This window comes from Camelus bactrianus, unplaced genomic scaffold (assembly GCF_048773025.1).
Source record: "Camelus bactrianus isolate YW-2024 breed Bactrian camel unplaced genomic scaffold, ASM4877302v1 HiC_scaffold_41, whole genome shotgun sequence".
Classification (NCBI taxonomy): domain Eukaryota; kingdom Metazoa; phylum Chordata; class Mammalia; order Artiodactyla; family Camelidae; genus Camelus; species Camelus bactrianus.
In genome coordinates, this window is record NW_027413957.1 from 5993976 (window position 1) to 6013638 (window position 19663).

Consider the following 19663-nt stretch of genomic DNA (forward strand, 5'->3'; position numbering starts at 1 on the left):
TGTGTGGGTGAGGTTTAGGGCCGCCCTCCACACAGCTTCCTGGTGTCACAGGTGTTCCCTGGTAGGGGGAAGACCGCTAATTACCTCCCCTGTCCATGGGGAGGCACTAGATGCTACCTGAGTTTCCAGCCAAACCCCCGCCTTTCCCCGGCTTCGCGCACTGGGAGGGACTCGGGGAAGACTCTCGAAGGGCTCCTAGGAGATCCCGGGTGCTGCAGACAGAAGACGGAACCTCCCCACACTCAGAATTCCGGAACTCGGATGACTGTGTGGGGGAGGTTCGGGGCCGCCCTCCACGCAGCTGCCTTGTGTCACAGGTGTTCCCTGGCTGGTGGAAGTCTGCTAATTACCTCCCCTGTCCATGGGGAGGCACTAGATGCTACCTGTGTTTCCAGCACAACCCCCTCCATTCCCCGGCAGCCCGCACAGTGAGGGACTCTGGGAAGACACTCGAAGGGCTCCTAGGAGATCCCGGGTGCTGCAGACAGAAGACGGAACCTCCCCACACTCAGAATTCCGGAACACGTCTGACTGTGTGGGGGAGGTTCGGGGCCCCCCTCCACGCAGCTGCCTGGTGTCACAGGTGTTCCCTGGCAGGGAGAAGTCCGCTAATTACCTCCCCTGTCCATGGGGAGGCACTAGATGCTACCTGAGTTTCCAGCCCAACCCCCGCTTTCCCCGGCTGCCCGCAGTGGGAGGGATTCGTGGAAGACACTCGAAAGGCTCCTAGGAGATCCCGGGTGCTGCAGAGAGAAGACGGAACCTCCCCACACTCAGAATTCCGGAACACGGCTGACTGTGTGGGGGAGATTCGGGGCCGCCCTGCACGCAGCTGCCTGGTGTCACAGGTGTTCCCTGGCAGGGGGAAGTCCGCTAATTACCTCCCTTGTCCATGGGGAGGCACAAGATGCTACCTGCTTTTCCAGCCCAACCCCCGCCTTTCCCCGGCAGCCCGCAAAGGGAGGGACTGGGGGAAAACACTCGAAAGGCTCCTAGGAGAACCCGGGTGCTGCACACAGAAGACGGAACCTCCCCACACTCAGAATTCCGGAACACGTGTGACTGTGTGGGTGAGGTTTAGGGCCGCACTCCACGCAGATTCCTGGTGTCACAGTTGTTCCCTGGCAGGTGGAAGTCCGCTAATTACCTCCCCTGTCCATGGGGAGGCACTAGATGCTACCTGCGTTTCCAGAACAACCCCCTCCTTTCCCCGGCAGCCCGCACAGTGAGGGACTCTGGGAAGACACTCGAAGGGCTCCTAGGAGATCCCGGGTGCTGCAGACATAAGACGGAACCTCCCCACACTCAGAATTCTGGAACACAGTTGACTGTGTGGGAGAGGTTTAGGGCCGCCCTCCACACAGCTTCCTGGTGTCACAGGTGTTCCCTGGTAGGGGGAAGACCGCTAATTACCTCCCCTGTCCATGGGGATGCACTAGATGCTACCTGCATTTCCAGCCCAACCCCCGCATTTCCAAAGCAGCCCGCATAGTGAGGGACTTGGGGAAGACACTCGAAGGGCTCCTAGGAGAACCCGGGTTCTGCAGACATAAGACGGAACCTCCCCACACTCAGAATTCCGGAACACGGGTGACTGTGTGGGTGAGGTTTAGGGCCGCCCTCCACACAGCTTCCTGGTGTCACAGGTGTTCCCTGGTAGGGGGAAGACCGCTAATTACCTCCCCTGTACATGGGGAGGCACTAGATGCTACCTGAGTTTCCAGCCCAAACCCCGCCTTTCCCCGGCTGCCCGCACTGGGAGGGACTCGGGGAAGACTCTCGAAGGGCTCCTAGGAGATCCCGGGTGCTGCAGACATAAGACGGAACCTCCCCACACTCAGAATTCCGGAACAAGGATGACTGTGTGTTGCAGGTTCGGGGCCGCCCTCCACGCAGCTGCCTTGTGTCACAGGTGTTCCCTGGCAGGTGGAAGTCCGCTAATTACCTCCCCTGTCCATGGGGAGGCACTAGATGCTACCTGCGTTTCCAGCACAACCCCCTCTTTCCCCGGCAGCCCGCACAGGGAGGGACTCTGGGAAGACACTCGAAGTGCTCCTAGGAGATCCCGGGTGCTGCAGACAGAAGACGGAACCTCCCCACACTCAGAATTCCGGAACACGGTTGACTGTGTGGGGGAGTTTCGGGGCCGCCCTCCACGCAGCTGCCTGGTGTCACAGGTGTTCCCTGGCAGGTGGAAGTCCGCTAATTACCTCCCTTGTCCATGGGGAGGCACAAGATGCTACCTGTTTTCCAGCCAAACCTCCGCCATTCATTGGCAGCCCGCACAGTGAGGGACTGGGGGAAGACACTCGAAGTGCTCCTAGGTGAACCCGGGTGCTGCAGACATAAGACGGAACCTCCCCACACTCAGAATTCCGGAACACGGCTGACTGTGTGGGGGAGGTTCGGGGCCGCCCTCCACGCAGCTGCCTGCTGTCACAGGTGTTCCCTGGCAGGGGGAAGTCCGCTAATTACCTCCCTTGTCAATGGGGAGGCAATAGATGCTACCTGCTTTTCCAGCCCAACCCCCGCCTTTCCCCAGCAGCCCGCACAGGGAGGGACTTGGGGAAGACACTCGAAGGGCTCCTAGGAGAACCCGGGTGCTGCAGACATAAGACGGAACCTCCCCACACTCAGAACTCCGGAACACGGGTGACTGTGTGGGTGAGTTTTAGGGCCGCCCTCCACACAGCTTCCTGGTGTCACAGGTGTTCCCTGGTAGGGGGAAGACCGCTAATTACCTCCCCTGTCCATGGGGAGGCACTAGATGCTACCTGCTTTTCCAGCACAACCCCCGCCTTTCCCCAGCATCCCGCACAGTGAGGGACTTGGGGAAGACACTCGAAGGGCTCCTAGGAGAACCCGGGTGCTGCAGACAGAAGACGGAACCTCCCCACACTCAGAATTCCGGAACACGGCTGACTGTGTGGGGGAGGTTCGGGGCCGCCCTCCACGCAGCTGCCTGGTGTCACAGGTGTTCCCTGGCAGGGGGAAGTCCGCTAATTACCTCCCTTGTCCATGGGGAGGCACAAGATGCTACCTGCTTTTCCAGCCCAACCCCCGCCTTTCCCCGGCAGCCCGCAAAGGGAGGGACTGGGGGAAGACACTCGAAAGGCTCCTAGGAGAACCCGGGTGCTGCACACAGAAGACAGAACCTCCCCACACTCAGAATTCCGGAACACGTGTGACTGTGTGGGTGAGGTTTAGGGCCGCACTCCACGCAGATTCCTGGTGTCACAGTTGTTCCCTGGCAGGTGGAAGTCCGCTAATTACCTCCCCTGTCCATGGGGAGGCACTAGATGCTACCTGCGTTTCCAGCACAACCCCCTCCTTTCCCCGGCAGCCCGCACAGGGAGGGACTCTGGGAAGACACTCGAAGGGCTCCTAGGAGATCCCGGGTGCTGCAGACATAAGACGGAACCTCCCCACACTCAGAATTCTGGAACACGGGTGACTGTGTGGGAGAGGTTTAGGGCCGCCCTCCACACAGCTTCCTGGTGTCACAGGTGTTCCCTGGTAGGGGGAAGACCGCTAATTACCTCCCCTGTCCATGGGGATGCACTAGATGCTACCTGCATTTCCAGCCCAACCCCCGCATTTCCCCAGCAGCCCGCATAGTGAGGGACTTGGGGAAGACACTCGAAGGGCTCCTAGGAGAACCCGGGTTCTGCAGACATAAGACGGAACCTCCCCACACTCAGAATTCCGGAACACGGGTGACTGTGTGGGTGAGGTTTAGGGCCGCCCCCCACACAGCTTCCTGGTGTCACAGGTGTTCCCTGGTAGGGGGAAGACCGCTAATTACCTCCCCTGTACATGGGGAGGCACTAGATGCTACCTGAGTTTCCAGCCCAAACCCCGCCTTTCCCCGGCTGCCCGCACTGGGAGGGACTCGGGGAAGACTCTCGAAGGGCTCCTAGGAGATCCCGGGTGCTGCAGACATAAGACGGAACCTCCCCACACTCAGAATTCCGGAACAAGGATGACTGTGTGTTGCAGGTTCGGGGCCGCCCTCCACGCAGCTGCCTTGTGTCACAGGTGTTCCCTGGCAGGTGGAAGTCCGCTAATTACCTCCCCTGTCCATGGGGAGGCACTAGATGCTACCTGCGTTTCCAGCACAACCCCCTCCTTTCCCCGGCAGCCCGCACAGGGAGGGACTCTGGGAAGACACTCGAAGGGCTCCTAGGAGATCCCGGGTGCTGCAGACAGAAGACGGAACCTCCCCACACTCAGAATTCCGGAACACGGTTGACTGTGTGGGGGAGTTTCGGGGCCGCCCTCCACGCAGCTGCCTGGTGTCACAGGTGTTCCCTGGCAGGTGGAAGTCCGCTAATTACCTCACTTGTCCATGGGGAGGCACAAGATGCTACCTGTTTTCCAGCCAAACCTCCGCCATTCCCCGGCAGCCCGCACAGTGAGGGACTCGGGGAAGACACTCGAAGGGCTCCTAGGTGAACCCGGGTGCTGCAGACATAAGACGGAACCTCCCCACACTCAGAATTCCGGAACACGGCTGACTGTGTGGGGGAGGTTCGGGGCCGCCCTCCACGCAGCTGCCTGCTGTCACAGGTGTTCCCTGGCAGGGGGAAGTCCGCTAATTACCTCCCTTGTCAATGGGGAGGCAATAGATGCTACCTGCTTTTCCAGCCCAACCCCCGCCTTTCCCCAGCAGCCCGCACAGGGAGGGACTTGGGGAAGACACTCGAAGGGCTCCTAGGAGAACCCGGGTGCTGCAGACATAAGACGGAACCTCCCCACACTCAGAACTCCGGAACACGGGTGACTGTGTGGGTGAGTTTTAGGGCCGCCCTCCACACAGCTTCCTGGTGTCACAGGTGTTCCCTGGTAGGGGGAAGACCGCTAATTACCTCCCCTGTCCATGGGGAGGCACTAGATGCTACCTGCTTTTCCAGCACAACCCCCGCCTTATCCCAGCATCCCGCACAGTGAGGGACTTGGGGAAGACACTCGAAGGGCTCCTAGGAGAACCCGGGTGCTGCAGACAGAAGACGGAACCTCCCCACACTCAGAATTCCGGAACACGGCTGACTGTGTGGGGGAGGTTCGGGGCCGCCCTCCACGCAGCTGCCTGGTGTCACAGGTGTTCCCTGGCAGGTGGAAGTCCGCTAATTACCTCCCTTGTCAATGAGGAGGCACAAGATGCTACCTGCTTTTCCAGCCCAACCCCCGCCTTTCCCGGCAGCCCGCACAGGGAGGGACTCTGGTAAGACACTCGAAAGGCTCCTAGGAGAACCCGGGTGCTGCAGACAGAAGACGGAACCTCCCCACACTCAGAATTCCGGAACACGTGTGACTGTGTGGGTGAGGTTTAGGGCCGCACTCCACGCAGCTGCCTGGTTTCACAGGTGTTCCCTGGCAGGGAGAAGTCCGCTAATTACCTCCCCTGTCCATGGGGAGGCACTAGATGCTACCTGAGTTTCCAGCACAACCTCCGCTTTCCCCGGCTGCCCGCAGTGGGAGGGATTCGTGGAAGACACTCGAAAGGCTCCTAGGAGATCCCGGGTGCTGCAGAGAGAAGACGGAACCTCCCCACACTCAGAATTCCGGAACACGGCTGACTGTGTGGGGGAGACTCGGGGCCGCCCTGCACGCAGCTGCCTGGTGTCACAGGTGTTCCCTGGCAGGGGGAAATCCGCTAATTACCTCCCTTGTCCATGGGGAGGCACAAGATGCTACCTGCTTTTCCAGCCCAACCCCCGCCTTTCCCCGTCAGCCCGCAAAGGGAGGGACTGGGGGAAGACACTCGAAAGGCTCCTAGGAGAACCCGGGTGCTGCACACAGAAGACGGAACCTCCCCACACTCAGAATTCCGGAACACGTGTGACTGTGTGGGTGAGGTTTAGGGCCGCCCTCCACACAGCTTCCTGGTGTCACAGGTGTTCCCTGGTAGGGGGAAGACCGCTAATTACCTCCCCTGTCCATGGGGATGCACTAGATGCTACCTGCATTTCCAGCCCAACCCCCGCATTTCCCCAGCAGCCCGCATAGGGAGGGACTTGGGGAAGACACTCGAAGGGCTCCTAGGAGAACCCGGGTTCTGCAGACATAAGACGGAACCTCCCCACACTCAGAATTCCGGAACACGGGTGACTGTGTGGGTGAGGTTTAGGGCCGCCCTCCACACAGCTTCCTGGTGTCACAGGTGTTCCCTGGTAGGGGGAAGACCGCTAATTACCTCCCCTGTACATGGGGAGGCACTAGATGCTACCTGATTTTACAGCCCAAACCCCGCCTTTCCCCGGCTGCCCGCACTGGGAGGGACTCGGGGAAGACTCTCGAAGGGCTCCTAGGAGATCCCGGGTGCTGCAGACATAAGACGGAACCTCCCCACACTCAGAATTCCGGAACAAGGATGACTGTGTGTTGCAGGTTCGGGGCCGACCTCCACGCAGCTGCCTTGTGTCACAGGTGTTCCCTGGCAGGTGGAAGTCCGCTAATTACCTCCCCTGTCCATGGGGAGGCACTAGATGCTACCTGCGTTTCCAGCACAACCCCCTCTTTCCCCGGCAGCCCGCACAGGGAGGGACTCTGGGAAGACACTCGAAGGGCTCCTAGGAGATCCCGGGTGCGGCAGACAGAAGACGGAACCTCCCCACACTCAGAAGTCCGGAACACGGTTGACTGTGTGGGGGAATTTCGGGGCCGCCCTCCACGCAGCTGCCTGGTGTCACAGGTGTTCCCTGGCAGGTGGAAGTCCGCTAATTACCTCCCTTGTCCATGGGGAGGCACTAGATGCTACCTGAGATTCCAGCCCAACCCCCTCCTTTCCCCGGCAGCCAGCACAGGGAGGGACTCTGGGAAGACACTCGAAGTGCTCCTAGGAGATCCCGGGTGCTGCAGATAGAAGACGGAACCTCCCCACACTCAGAATTCCGGAACACGTGTGACCTTGTGGGTGAGGTTTAGGGCCGCACGCCACGCAGCTGCCTGGTGTCACAGGTGTTCCCTGGCAGGGGGAAGTCCGCTAATTACCTCCCCTGTCCATGGGGAGGCACTAGATGCTACCTGCGTTTCCAGCCCAACCCCCGCCTTTCCCTGGCTGCCCGCACTGGGAGGGACTCGGGGAAGACTCTCGAAGGGCTCCTAGGAGATCCCGGGTGCTGCAGACATAAGACGGAACCTCCCCACACTCAGAATTCCGGAACACGGCTGACTGTGTTGGGAAGGTTCGTGGCCGCCCTCCACGCAGCTGCCTGGTGTCACAGGTGTTCCCTGGCAGGTGGAAGTCCGCTAATTACCTCCCTTGTCCATGGGGAGGCACAAGATGCTACCTGCTTTTCCAGCCCAACCTCCGCCATTCCCCGGCAGCCCGCACAGTGAGGGACTGTGGGAAGACACTCGAAGGGGTCCTAGGTGAACCCGGGTGCAGCAGACATAAGACGGAACCTCCACACACTCAGAATTCCGGAACACGGCTGACTGTGTGGGGGAGGTTCGGGGCCGCCCTCCACGCAGCTGCCTGGTGTCACAGGTGTTCCCTGGCAGGGAGAAGTCCGCTAATTGCCTCCCCTGTCCATGGGGAGGCACTAGATGCTACCTGAGTTTCCAGCCCATCCCCCGCCTTTCCCCGGCAGCCCGCAGTGTGAGGGATTCGGGTTAAGACACTCGAAGGGCTCCTAGAAGATCCCGGGTGCTGCAGACAGAAGACGGAACCTCCCCACACTCAGAATTCCGGAACAAGGCTGACTGTGTGTGGGAGATTCTGGGCCGCCCTCCACGCAGCTGCCTGGTTTCACAGGTGTTCCCTGGCAGGGGGATGTCCGCTAATTACCTCCCCTGTCCATGGGGAGGCCCTAGATGCTACCTGCGTTTCCAGCCCAACCCAGCCTTTCCCTGGCTGCCCGCACTGGGAGGGACTCGGGGAAGACTCTCGAAGGGCTCCTAGGAGATCCCTGGTGCTGCAGACAGAAGACGGAACCTCCCCACACTCAGAATTCTGGAACACGGCTGACTGTGTGGGGAAGGTTCGGGGCCACCCTCCAAGCAGCTGCCTGGTGTCACAGGTGTTCCCTGGCAGGTGGAAGTCCGCTAATTACCTCCCCTGTCCATGGGGAGGCACTTGATGCTACCTGCGTTTCCAGCACAACCCCCTCCTTTCCCCGGCAGCCCGCACAGGGAGGGAATCTAGGAAGACACTCGAAGGGCTCCTAGGAGATCCTGGGTGCTGCAAACAGAAGACGGAACCTCCCCATATTCAGAATTCCGGAACACGGTTGACTGTGTGGGGGAGGTTCGGGGACGCCCTCCACGCAGCTGCCTGGTGTCACAGGTGTTCCCTGGCAGGGGGAAGTCCGCTAATTACCTCCCCTGTCCATGGGGAGGCACTAGATGCTACCTGCGTTTCCAGCCCAACCCCCTCCTTTCCCCGGCTGCCCGCACTGGGAGGGACTCGGGGAAGACTCTCGAAGGGCTCCTAGGAGATCCCGGGTGCTGCAGACGTAAGACGGAACCTCCCCACACTCAGAATTCCGGAACACGGCTGACTGTGTGGGGAAGGTTCGGGGCCGACCTCCACGCAGCTGCCTGCTGTCACAGGTGTTCCCTGGCAGGGGGAAGTCCGCTAATTACCTCCCTTGTCCATGGGGAGGCACTAGATGCTTCCTGCTTTTCCAGCCAAACCCCCGCCATTCCCCAGCAGCCCGCACAGGGAGGGACTTGGGGAATACACTCGAAGGGCTCCTAGGAGAACCCGGGTGCTGCAGACATAAGACGGAACCTCCCCACACTCAGAATTCCGGAACACGGGTGACTGTGTGGGTGAGGTTTAGGGCCGCCCTCCACACAGCTTCCTGGTGTCACAGGTGTTCCCTGGTAGGGGGAAGACCGCTAATTACCTCCCCTGTCCATGGGGAGGCACTAGATGCTACCTGAGTTTCCAGCCCAACCCCCGCCTTTCCCCGGCTGCGCGCACTGGGAGGGACTCGGGGAAGACTCTCGAAGGGCTCCTAGGAGATCCCGGGTGCTGCAGACAGAAGACGGAACCTCCCCACACTCAGAATTCCGGAACTCGGATGACTGTGTGGGGGAGGTTCGGGGCCGCCCTCCACGCAACTGCCTTGTGTCACAGGTGTTCCCTGGCTGGTGGAAGTCTGCTAATTACCTCCCCTGTCCATGGGGAGGCACTAGATGCTACCTGCGTTTCCAGCACAACCCCCTCCATTCCCCGGCAGCCCGCACAGTGAGGGACTCTGGGAAGACACTCGAAGGGCTCCTAGGAGATCCCGGGTGCTGCAGACAGAAGACGGAACCTCCCCACACTCAGAATTCCGGAACACGGTTGACTGTGTGGGGGAGGTTCGGGGCCGCCCTCCACGCAGCTGCCTGGTGTCACAGGTATTCCCTGGCAGGGGGAAGTCCGCTAATCACCTCCCTTGTCCATGGGGAGGCACAAGATGCTACCTGCTTTTCCAGCCCATCCTCCGCCATTCCCGGCAGCCCGCACAGTGAGGGACTGGGGGAAGACACTCGAAGGGCTCCTAGGTGAACCCGTGTGCTGCAGACATAAGACGGAACCTCCCCACACTCAGAATTCCGGAACACGTCTGACTGTGTGGGGGAGGTTCGGGGCCCCCCTCCACGCAGCTGCCTGGTGTCACAGGTGTTCCCTGGCAGGGAGAAGTCCGCTAATTACCTCCCCTGTCCATGGGGAGGCACTAGATGCTACCTGAGTTTCCAGCCCAACCTCCGCTTTCCCCGGCTGCCCGCAGTGGGAGGGATTCGTGGAAGACACTCGAAAGGCTCCTAGGAGATCCCGGGTGCTGCAGAGAGAAGACGGAACCTCCCCACACTCAGAATTCCGGAACACGGCTGACTGTGTGGGGGAGACTCGGGGCCGCCCTGCACGCAGCTGCCTGGTGTCACAGGTGTTCCCTGGCAGGGGGAAATCCGCTAATTACCTCCCTTGTCCATGGGGAGGCACAAGATGCTACCTGCTTTTCCAGCCCAACCCCCGCCTTTCCCCGTCAGCCCGCAAAGGGAGGGACTGGGGGAAGACACTCGAAAGGCTCCTAGGAGAACCCGGGTGCTGCACACAGAAGACGGAACCTCCCCACACTCAGAATTCCGGAACACGTGTGACTGTGTGGGTGAGGTTTAGGGCCGCACTCCACGCAGATTCCTGGTGTCACAGTTGTTCCCTGGCAGGTGGAAGTCCGCTAATTACCTCCCCTGTCCATGGGGAGGCACTAGATGGTACCTGCGTTTCCAGCACAACCCCCTCCTTTCCCCGGCAGCCCGCATAGGGAGGGACTTGGGGAAGACACTCGAAGGGCTCCTAGGAGAACCCGGGTTCTGCAGACATAAGACGGAACCTCCCCACACTCAGAATTCCGGAACACGGGTGACTGTGTGGGTGAGGTTTAGGGCCGCCCTCCACACAGCTTCCTGGTGTCACAGGTGTTCCCTGGTAGGGGGAAGACCGCTAATTACCTCCCCTGTACATGGGGAGGCACTAGATGCTACCTGAGTTTACAGCCCAAACCCCGCCTTTCCCCGGCTGCCCGCACTGAGAGGGACTCGGGGAAGACTCTCGAAGGGCTCCTAGGAGATCCCGGGTGCTGCAGACATAAGACGGAACCTCCCCACACTCAGAATTCCGGAACAAGGATGACTGTGTGTTGCAGGTTCGGGGCCGCCCTCCACGCAGCTGCCTTGTGTCACAGGTGTTCCCTGGCAGGTGGAAGTCCGCTAATTACCTCCCCTGTCCATGGGGAGGCACTAGATGCTACCTGCGTTTCCAGCACAACCCCCTCTTTCCCCGGCAGCCCGCACAGGTAGGGACTCTGGGAAGACACTCGAAGGGCTCCTAGGAGATCCCGGGTGCGGCAGACAGAAGACGGAACCTCCTCACACTCAGAATTCCGGAACACGGTTGACTGGGTGGGGGAGTTTCGGGGCCGCCCTCCACGCAGATGCCTGGTGTCACAGGTGTTCCCTGGCAGGTGGAAGTCCGCTAATTACCTCCCTTGTCCATGGGGAGGCACAAGATGCTACCTGTTTTCCAGCCAAACCTCCGCCATTCCCCGGCAGCCCGCACAGTGAGGGACTGGGGGAAGACACTCGAAGGGCTCCTAGGTGAACCCGGGTGCTGCAGACATAAGACGGAACCTCCCCACACTCAGAATTCCGGAACACGGCTGACTGTGTGGGGGAGGTTCGGGGCCGCACTCCACGCAGCTGCCTGCTGTCACAGGTGTTCCCTGGCAGGGGGAAGACCGCTAATTACCTCCCCTGTCCATGGGGATGCACTAGATGCTACCTGCATTTCCAGCCCAACCCCCGCATTTCCCCAGCAGCCCGCATAGGGAGGGACTTGGGGAAGACACTCGAAAGGCTCCTAGGAGAACCCGGGTTCTGCAGACATAAGACGGAACCTCCCCACACTCAGAATTCCGGAACACGTGTGACTGTGTGGGTGAGGTTTAGGGCCGCACTCCACGCAGCTGCCTGGTTTCACAGTTGTTTCCTGGCAGGGGGAAGTCCGCTAATTACCTCCCCTGTCCATGGGGAGGCACTAGATGCTACCTGCGTTTCCAGCCCAACCCCCGCTATTCCCTGGATGCCCGCACTGGGAGGGACTCGGGGAAGACTCTCGAAGGGCTCCTAGGAGATCCCGGGTGCTGCAGACATAAGACGGATCCTCCCCACACTCAGAATTCCGGAACACAGCTGACTGTCTCTGGAAGGTTCGGGGCCGCCCTCCACGCAGCTGCCTGGTGTCACAGGTGTTCCCTGGCAGGGGGAAGTCCGCTAATTACCTCCCTTGTCCATGGGGAGGCACTAGATGCTACCTGCTTTTCCAGCACAACCCCCGCCTTTCCCCAGCAGCCCGCACAGGGAGGGACTTGGGGAAGACACTCGAAGTGCTCCTTGGAGAACCCGGGTGCTGCAGACATAAGACGGAACCTCCCCACACTCAGAATTCCGGAACACGGGTGACTGTGTGGGTGAGGTTTAGGGCCGCCCTCCACACATCTTCCTGGTGTCACAGGTGTTCCCTGGTAGGTTAGAAGACCGCTAATTACTTCCCCTGTCCATGGGGAGGCACTAGATGCTACCTGAGTTTCCAGCCCAACCCCAGCCTTTCCCCGGCTGCCCGCACTGGGAGGGACTCGGGGAAGACTCTCGAAAGGCTCCTAGGAGATCCCGGGTGCTGCAGACAGAAGACGGAACCTCCCCACACTCAGAATTCCGGAACACGGATGACTGTGTGGGGGAGGTTCTGTGCCGCCCTCCACGAAGCTGCCTTGTGTCACAGGTGTTCCCTGGCAGGTGGAAGTCCGCTAATTTCCTCCCCTGACCATGGGGAGGAACTAGATGCTACCTGCGTTTCCAGCACAACCCCCTCCTTTCCCCGGCAGCCCGCACAGGGAGGGACTCTGGGAAGACACTCGAAGGGCTCCTAGGAGATCCCGGGTGCTGCAGACAGAAGACGGAACCTCCCCAAACTCAGAATTCCGGAACACGGTTGACTGTGTGGGGGAGGTTCGGGGCCGCCCTCCACGAAGCTGCCTGGTGTCACAGGTGTTCCCTGGCAGGGGGAAGTCCGCTAATTACCTCCCTTGTCCATGGGGAGGCACTAGATGCTACCTGCTTTTCCAGCCCAACCTCCGCCATTCCCCGGCAGCCCGCACAGTGAGGGACTGGGGGAAGACACTCGAAGGGCTCCTAGGTGAACCCGGGTGCTGCAGACATAAGACGGAACCTCCCCACACTCAGAATTCCGGAACACGGCTGACTGTGTGGGGGAGGTTCGGGGACGCCCTCCACGCAGCTGCCTGGTGTCACAGGTGTTCCCTGGCAGGGAGTAGTCCGCTAATTACCTCCCCTGTCCATGGGGAGGCAATAGATGCTACCTCAGTTTCCAGCCCAACCTCCGCCTTTCCCCGGCAGCCCGCAGTGGGAGGGATTCGGGGAAGACACTCGAAAGGCTCCTAGGAGATCCCGGGTCCTGCAGACATAAGACGGAACCTCCCCACACTCAGAATTCCGGAACACGTCTGACTGTGTGGGGGAGGTTCGGGGCTGCCCTCCACGCAGCTGCCTGGTTTCACAGGTGTTCCCTGGCAGGTGGAATTCCGCTAATTACCTCCGCTGTCCATGGGGAAGCACTAGATGCTACCTGCTTTTCCAGCACATCCCCCTCCTTTCCCCGGCTGCCCGCACAGGGAGGGACTCTGGGAAGACACTCGAAGGGCTCCTAGGAGATCCCGGGTGCTGCAGACAGAAGACGGAACCTCCCCACACTCAGAAATCCGGAACACGGTTGACTGTGTGGGGGAGGTTCGGGGCCGCACTCCACGCAGCTGCCTGGTGTCACAGGTGTTCCCTGGCAGGGGGAAGTCCGCTAATTACCTCCCCTGTCCATGGGGAGGCACTAAATGCTACCTGCGTTTCCAGCCCAACCCCCGCATTTCCCTGGCTGCCCGCAGTGGGAGGGACTCGGGGAAGACTCTCGAAGGGCTCCTAGGAGATCCCGGGTGCTGCAGACATAAGACGGAACCTCCCCACACTCAGAATTCCGGAACACGGCTGAATGTGTGGGGAATGTTCGGGGCCGTCCTCCACGCAGCTGCCTGGTGTCACAGGTGTTCCCTGGCAGGGGGAAGTCCGCTAATTACCTCCGCTGTCCATGGGGAGGCACTAGATGCTACCTGCTTTCCAGCCCAACCCCCGCCATTCCCCAGCAGCCCGCACAGGGAGGGACTTGGGGAAGACACTCGAAGAGCTCCTAGGAGAACCCGGGTGCTGCAGACATAAGACGGAACCTCCCCACACTCAGAACTCCGGAACACGGGTGACTGTGTGGGTGAGGTTTAGGGCCGCCCTCCACACAGCTTCCTGGTGTCACAGGTGTTCCCTGGTAGGGGGAAGACCGCTAATTACCTCCCCTGTCCATGGGGAGGCACTAGATGCTACCTGCTTTTCCAGCCCAACCCCCGCCTTTCCCCAGCAGCCCACACAGGGAGGGACTTGGGGAAGACACTCGAAGGGCTCCTAGGAGAACCCGGGTGCTGCAGACAGAAGACGGAACCTCCCCACACTCAGAATTCCGGAACACGGGTGACTGTGTGGGTGAGGTTTAGGGCCGCCCTCCACACAGCTTCCTGGTGTCACAGGTGTTCCCTGGTAGGGGGAAGACCGCTAATTACCTCCCCTGTCCATGGGGAGGCACTTGATGCTACCTGAGTTTCCAGCCCAACCCCCGCCTTTTCCCGGCTGCCCGCACCGGGAGGGACTCGGGGAAGACACTCGAAGGGCTCCTAGGAGATCCCGGGTGCTGCAGACAGAAGACGGAACCTCCCCACACTCAGAATTCCGGAACACGGATGACTGTGTGGGGGAGGTTCGGGGCAGCCCTCCACGCAGCTGCCTTGTGTCACAGGTGTTCCCTGGCAGGTGGAAGTCCGCTAATTACCTCCCCTGTCTATGGGGAGGCACTAGATGCTACCTGCGTTTCCAGCACAACCCCCTCCTTTCCCGGGCAGCCCGCACAGTGAGGGACTCTGGGAAAACACTCGAAGGGCTCCTAGGAGATGCCGGGTGCTGCAGACAGAAGACGGAACCTCCCCACATTCAGAATTCCGGAACACGTTTGACTATGTGGGGGAAGTTCGGGGCCGCCCTCCACGCAGCTGCCTGGTGTCACAGGTGTTCCCTGGCAGGGGGAAGTCCGCTAATTACCTCCCTTGTCCATGGGGAGGCACAAGATGCAACCTGCTTTTCCAGCCCAACCTCCACCATTCCCCGGCAGCCCGCACAGTGAGGGACTGGGGGAAGACACTCGAAGGGCTCCTAGGTGAACTCGCGTGCTGCAGACATAAGACGGAACCTCCCCACACTCAGAATTCCGGAACACGGGTGACTGTGTGGGTGAGGCTTAGGGCCGCCATCCACACAGCTTCCTGGTGTCACAGGTGTTCCCTGGTAGGGGGAAGACCGCTAATTACCTCCCCTGACCATGGGGAGGCACTAGATGCTGCCTGAGTTTCCAGCCCAACCCCCGCCTTTCCCCGGCTGCCCGCACTGGGAGGGACTCGGGGAAGACTCTCGAAGGGCTCCTAGGAGATCCCGGGTGCTGCAGACAGAAGACAGAACCTCCCCACACTCAGAATTCCGGAACACGGATGACTGTGTGGGGGAGGTTCGGGGCCGCCCTCCACGCAGCTGCCTTGTGTCACAGGTGTTCCCTGGCAGGTGGAAGTCCGCTAATTACCTCCCCTGTCCATGGGGAGGCACTAGATGCTACCTGCGTTTTCAGCACAACCCCCTCCTTTCCCTGGCAGCCCGCACAGGGAGGGACTCTGGGAAGACACTCGAAGTGCTCCTAGGAGATCCTGGGTGCTGCAGACAGAAGACGAAACCTCCCCACACTCAGAATTCCGGAACACGGTTGACTGCTTGGGGGAGGTTCGGGGCCGCCCTCCACGCAGCTGCCTGGTGTCACAGGTGTTCCCTGGCAGGGGGAAGTCCGCTAATTACCTCCCTTGTCCATGGGGAGGCAAAAGATGCTACCTGCTTTTCCAGCCCAACCTCCGCCATTCCCCGGCAGCCCGCACAGTGAGGGACTGGGGGAAGACACTCGAAGGGCTCCTAGGTGAACCCGGGTGCTGCAGAATTAAGACGGAACCTCCCAACACTCAGAATTCCGGAACACGGCTGACTGTGTTTGGGGAGGTTCGGGGCCGCCCTCCACGCAGCTGCCTGGTGTCACAGGTGTACCCTGGTAGAGGGAAGACCGCTAATTACCTCCCCTGTCCATGGGGAGGCACTAGATGCTACCTGAGTTTCCAGCCCAACCCCCGCCTTTCCCCGGCTGCCCGCACTGGGAGGGACTCGGGGAAGACTCTCGAAGGGCTCCTAGGAGATCCCGGGTGCTGCAGACAGAAGTCGGAACCTCCCCACACTCAGAATTCCGGAACATGGATGACTGTGTGGGGCAGGTTCGGGGCCGCCCTCCACGCAGCTGCCTTGTGTCACAGGTGTTCCCTGGCAGGTGGAATTCCGCTAATTACCTCCCCTGACCATGGGGAGGCACTAGATGCTACCTGCGTTTCCAGCACATCCCCCTCTTTTCCCGGCAACCCGCACAGGGAGGGACTCTGGGAAGACACTCGAAGGGCTCCTAGGAGATCCCGGGTGCTGCAGACAGAAGACGGAACCTCCCCACACTCAGAATTCCGGAACACGGCTGACTGTGTGGGGGAGGTTCGGGACCGCCCTCCACGCAGCTGCCTGGTGTCACAGGTGTTCCCTGGCAGGGGGAAGTCCGCTAATTACCTCCCCTGTCCATGGGGAGGCACTAGATGCTACCTGCGTTTCCAAACCGACCCCCGCCTTTCCCTGGCTGCCCGCACTGGGAGGGACTCGGGGAAGACTCTCGAAGGGCTCCTAGGAGATCCCGGGTGCTGCAGACATAAGACGGAACCTCCCCACAATCAGAATTCCGGAACACGGCTGACTGTGTGGGTGAGGTTTAGGGCCGCACTCCACACAGCTTCCTGGTGTCACAGGTGTTCCCTGGTAGGAGGAAGACCGCTAATTACCTCCCTTGGCCATGGGGAGGCACTAGATTCTACTTGCATTTCCAGCCCAACCACCGCCATTCCCAGGCAGCCTGCAAAGTGAGGGACTGGGGGAAGACACTCGAAGGGCTCCTAGGTGAAAACGGGTGCTGCAGACATAAGACGGAACCTCCCCACACTCAGAATTCCGGAACACGGCTGACTGTGTTTGGGAAGTTCGGGGCCGCCCTCCACGCAGCTGCCTGGTGTCACAGGTGTTCCCTGGCAGGGAGAAGTCCGCTAATTACCTCCCCTGTCCATGGGGAGGCACTAGATGCTATCTGAGTTTCCAGCCCAACCCCCGCCTTTCCCCGGCAGCCCGCAGTGGGAGGGATTCGGGGAAGACACTCGAAGGGCTCCTAGGAGATCCCGGGTGCTGCAGACAGAAGACGGAACCTCCCCACACTCAGAATTCCGGAACACGGCTGACTGTGTGGGGGAGGTTCGGGGCCGCCCTCCACGCAGCTGCCTGGTGTCACAGGTGTTCCCTGGCAGGTGGAAGTCCGCTAATTACATCCCCTGTCCATGGGGAGGCACTAGATGCTACCTGCGTTTCCAGCACAACCCCCTCCTTTCCCCGGCAGCCCGCACAGGGAGGGACTCTGGGAAGACACTCGAAGGGCTCCTAGGAGATCCCGGGTGCTGCAGACATAAGACGGAACCTAACCACACTCAGAATTCCGGAACACGGTTGACTGTGTGGGGGAGGTTCGGGGCCGCACTCCACGCAGCTGCCTGGCGTCACAGGTGTTCCCTGGCAGGGGGAAGTCCGCTAATTACCTCCCCTGTCCATGGGGAGGCACTAGATGCTACCTGCGTTTCCAGCCCAACCCCCGCCTTTCCCTGGCTGCCCGCACTGGGAGGGACTCGGGGAAGACTCTCGAAGGGCTCCTAGGAGATCCCGGGTGCTGCAGACATAAGACGGAACCTCCCCACACTCAGAATTCCGGAACACGGCTGACTGTGTGGGTGAGGTTAGGGGCCGCCCTCCACGCAGCTGCTTGGTGTCACAGGTGTTCCCTGGCAGGGGGAATTCCGCTAATTACCTCCCGTGTCCATGCGGAGTCACTAGATGCTACCTGCGTTTCCAGCACAACCCCCTCCTTTCCCCGGCAGCCATCACAGGGAGGGACTCTGGGAAGAAACTCGAAGGGCTCCTAGGAGATCCCGGGTGCTGCAGACAGAAGACGGAAACTCCCCACACTCAGAATTCCGGAACACGGCTGACTGTGTGGTTTGAGGTTCGGGGCCGCCCTCCACGCAGCTGCCTGGTTTCACAGGTGTTCCGTGGCAGGGGAAAGTTCGCTAATTACCTCCACTGTCCATGGGGAGGCACTAGATGCTACCTGAGTTTCCAGCCCAACCCCCGCCTTTCCCCGGCTGCGCGCACTGGGAGGGACTCGGGGAAGACTCTCGAAGGGCTCCTAGGAGATCCCGGGTGCTGCAGACAGAAGACGGAACCTCCCCACACTCAGAATTCCGGAACTCGGATGACTGTGTGGGGGAGGTTCGGGGCCGCCCTCCACGCAACTGCCTTGTGTCACAGGTGTTCCCTGGCTGGTGGAAGTCTGCTAATTACCTCCCCTGTCCATGGGGAGGCACTAGATGCTACCTGCGTTTCCAGCACAACCCCCTCCATTCCCCGGCAGCCCGCACAGTGAGGGACTCTGGGAAGACACTCGAAGGGCTCCTAGGAGATCCCGGGTGCTGCAGACAGAAGACGGAACCTCCCCACACTCAGAATTCCGGAACACGGTTGACAGTGTGGGGGAGGTTCGGGGCCGCCCTCCACGCAGCTGCCTGGTGTCACAGGTATTCCCTGGCAGGGGGAAGTCCGCTAATCACCTCCCTTGTCCATGGGGAGGCACAAGATGCTACCTGCTTTTCCAGCCCATCCTCCGCCATTCCCGGCAGCCCGCACAGTGAGGGACTGGGGGAAGACACTCGAAGGGCTCCTAGGTGAACCCGTGTGCTGCAGACATAAGACGGAACCTCCCCACACTCAGAATTCCGGAACACGTCTGACTGTGTGGGGGAGGTTCGGGGCCGCCCTCCACGCAGCTGCCTGGTGTCACAGGTGTTCCCTGGCAGGGAGAAGTCCGCTAATTACCTCCCCTGTCCATGGGGAGGCACTAGATGCTACCTGAGTTTCCAGCCCAACCTCCGCTTTCCCCGGCTGCCCGCAGTGGGAGGGATTCGTGGAAGACACTCGAAAGGCTCCTAGGAGATCCCGGGTGCTGCAGAGAGAAGACGGAACCTCCCCACACTCAGAATTCCGGAACACGGCTGACTGTGTGGGGGAGACTCGGGGCCGCACTGCACGCAGCTGCCTGGTGTCACAGGTGTTCCCTGGCAGGGGGAAATCCGCTAATTACCTCCCTTGTCCATGGGGAGGCACAAGATGCTACCTGCTTTTCCAGCCCAACCCCCGCCTTTCCCCGTCAGCCCGCAAAGGGAGGGACTGGGGGAAGACACTCGAAAGGCTCCTAGGAGAACCCGGGTGCTGCACACAGAAGACGGAACCTCCCCACACTCAGAATTCCGGAACACGTGTGACTGTGTGGGTGAGGTTTAGGGCCGCACTCCACGCAGATTCCTGGTGTCACAGTTGTTCCCTGGCAGGTGGAAGTCCGCTAATTACCTCCCCTGTCCATGGGGAGGCACTAGATGGTACCTGCGTTTCCAGCACAACCCCCTCCTTTCCCCGGCAGCCCGCACAGGGAGGGACTCTGGGAAGACACTCGAAGGGCTCCTAGGAGATCCCGGGTGCTGCAAACATAAGACGGAACCTCCCCACACTCAGAATTCTGGAACACGGGTGACTGTGTGGGAGAGGTTTAGGGCCGCCCTCCACACAGCTTCCTGGTGTCACAGGTGTTCCCTGGTAGGGGGAAGACCGCTAATTACCTCCCCTGTCCATGGGGATGCACTAGATGCTACCTGCATTTCCAGCCCAACCCCCGCATTTCCCCAGCAGCCCGCATAGGGAGGGACTTGGGGAAGACACTCGAAGGGCTCCTAGGAGAACCCGGGTTCTGCAGACATAAGACGGAACCTCCCCACACTCAGAATTCCGGAAC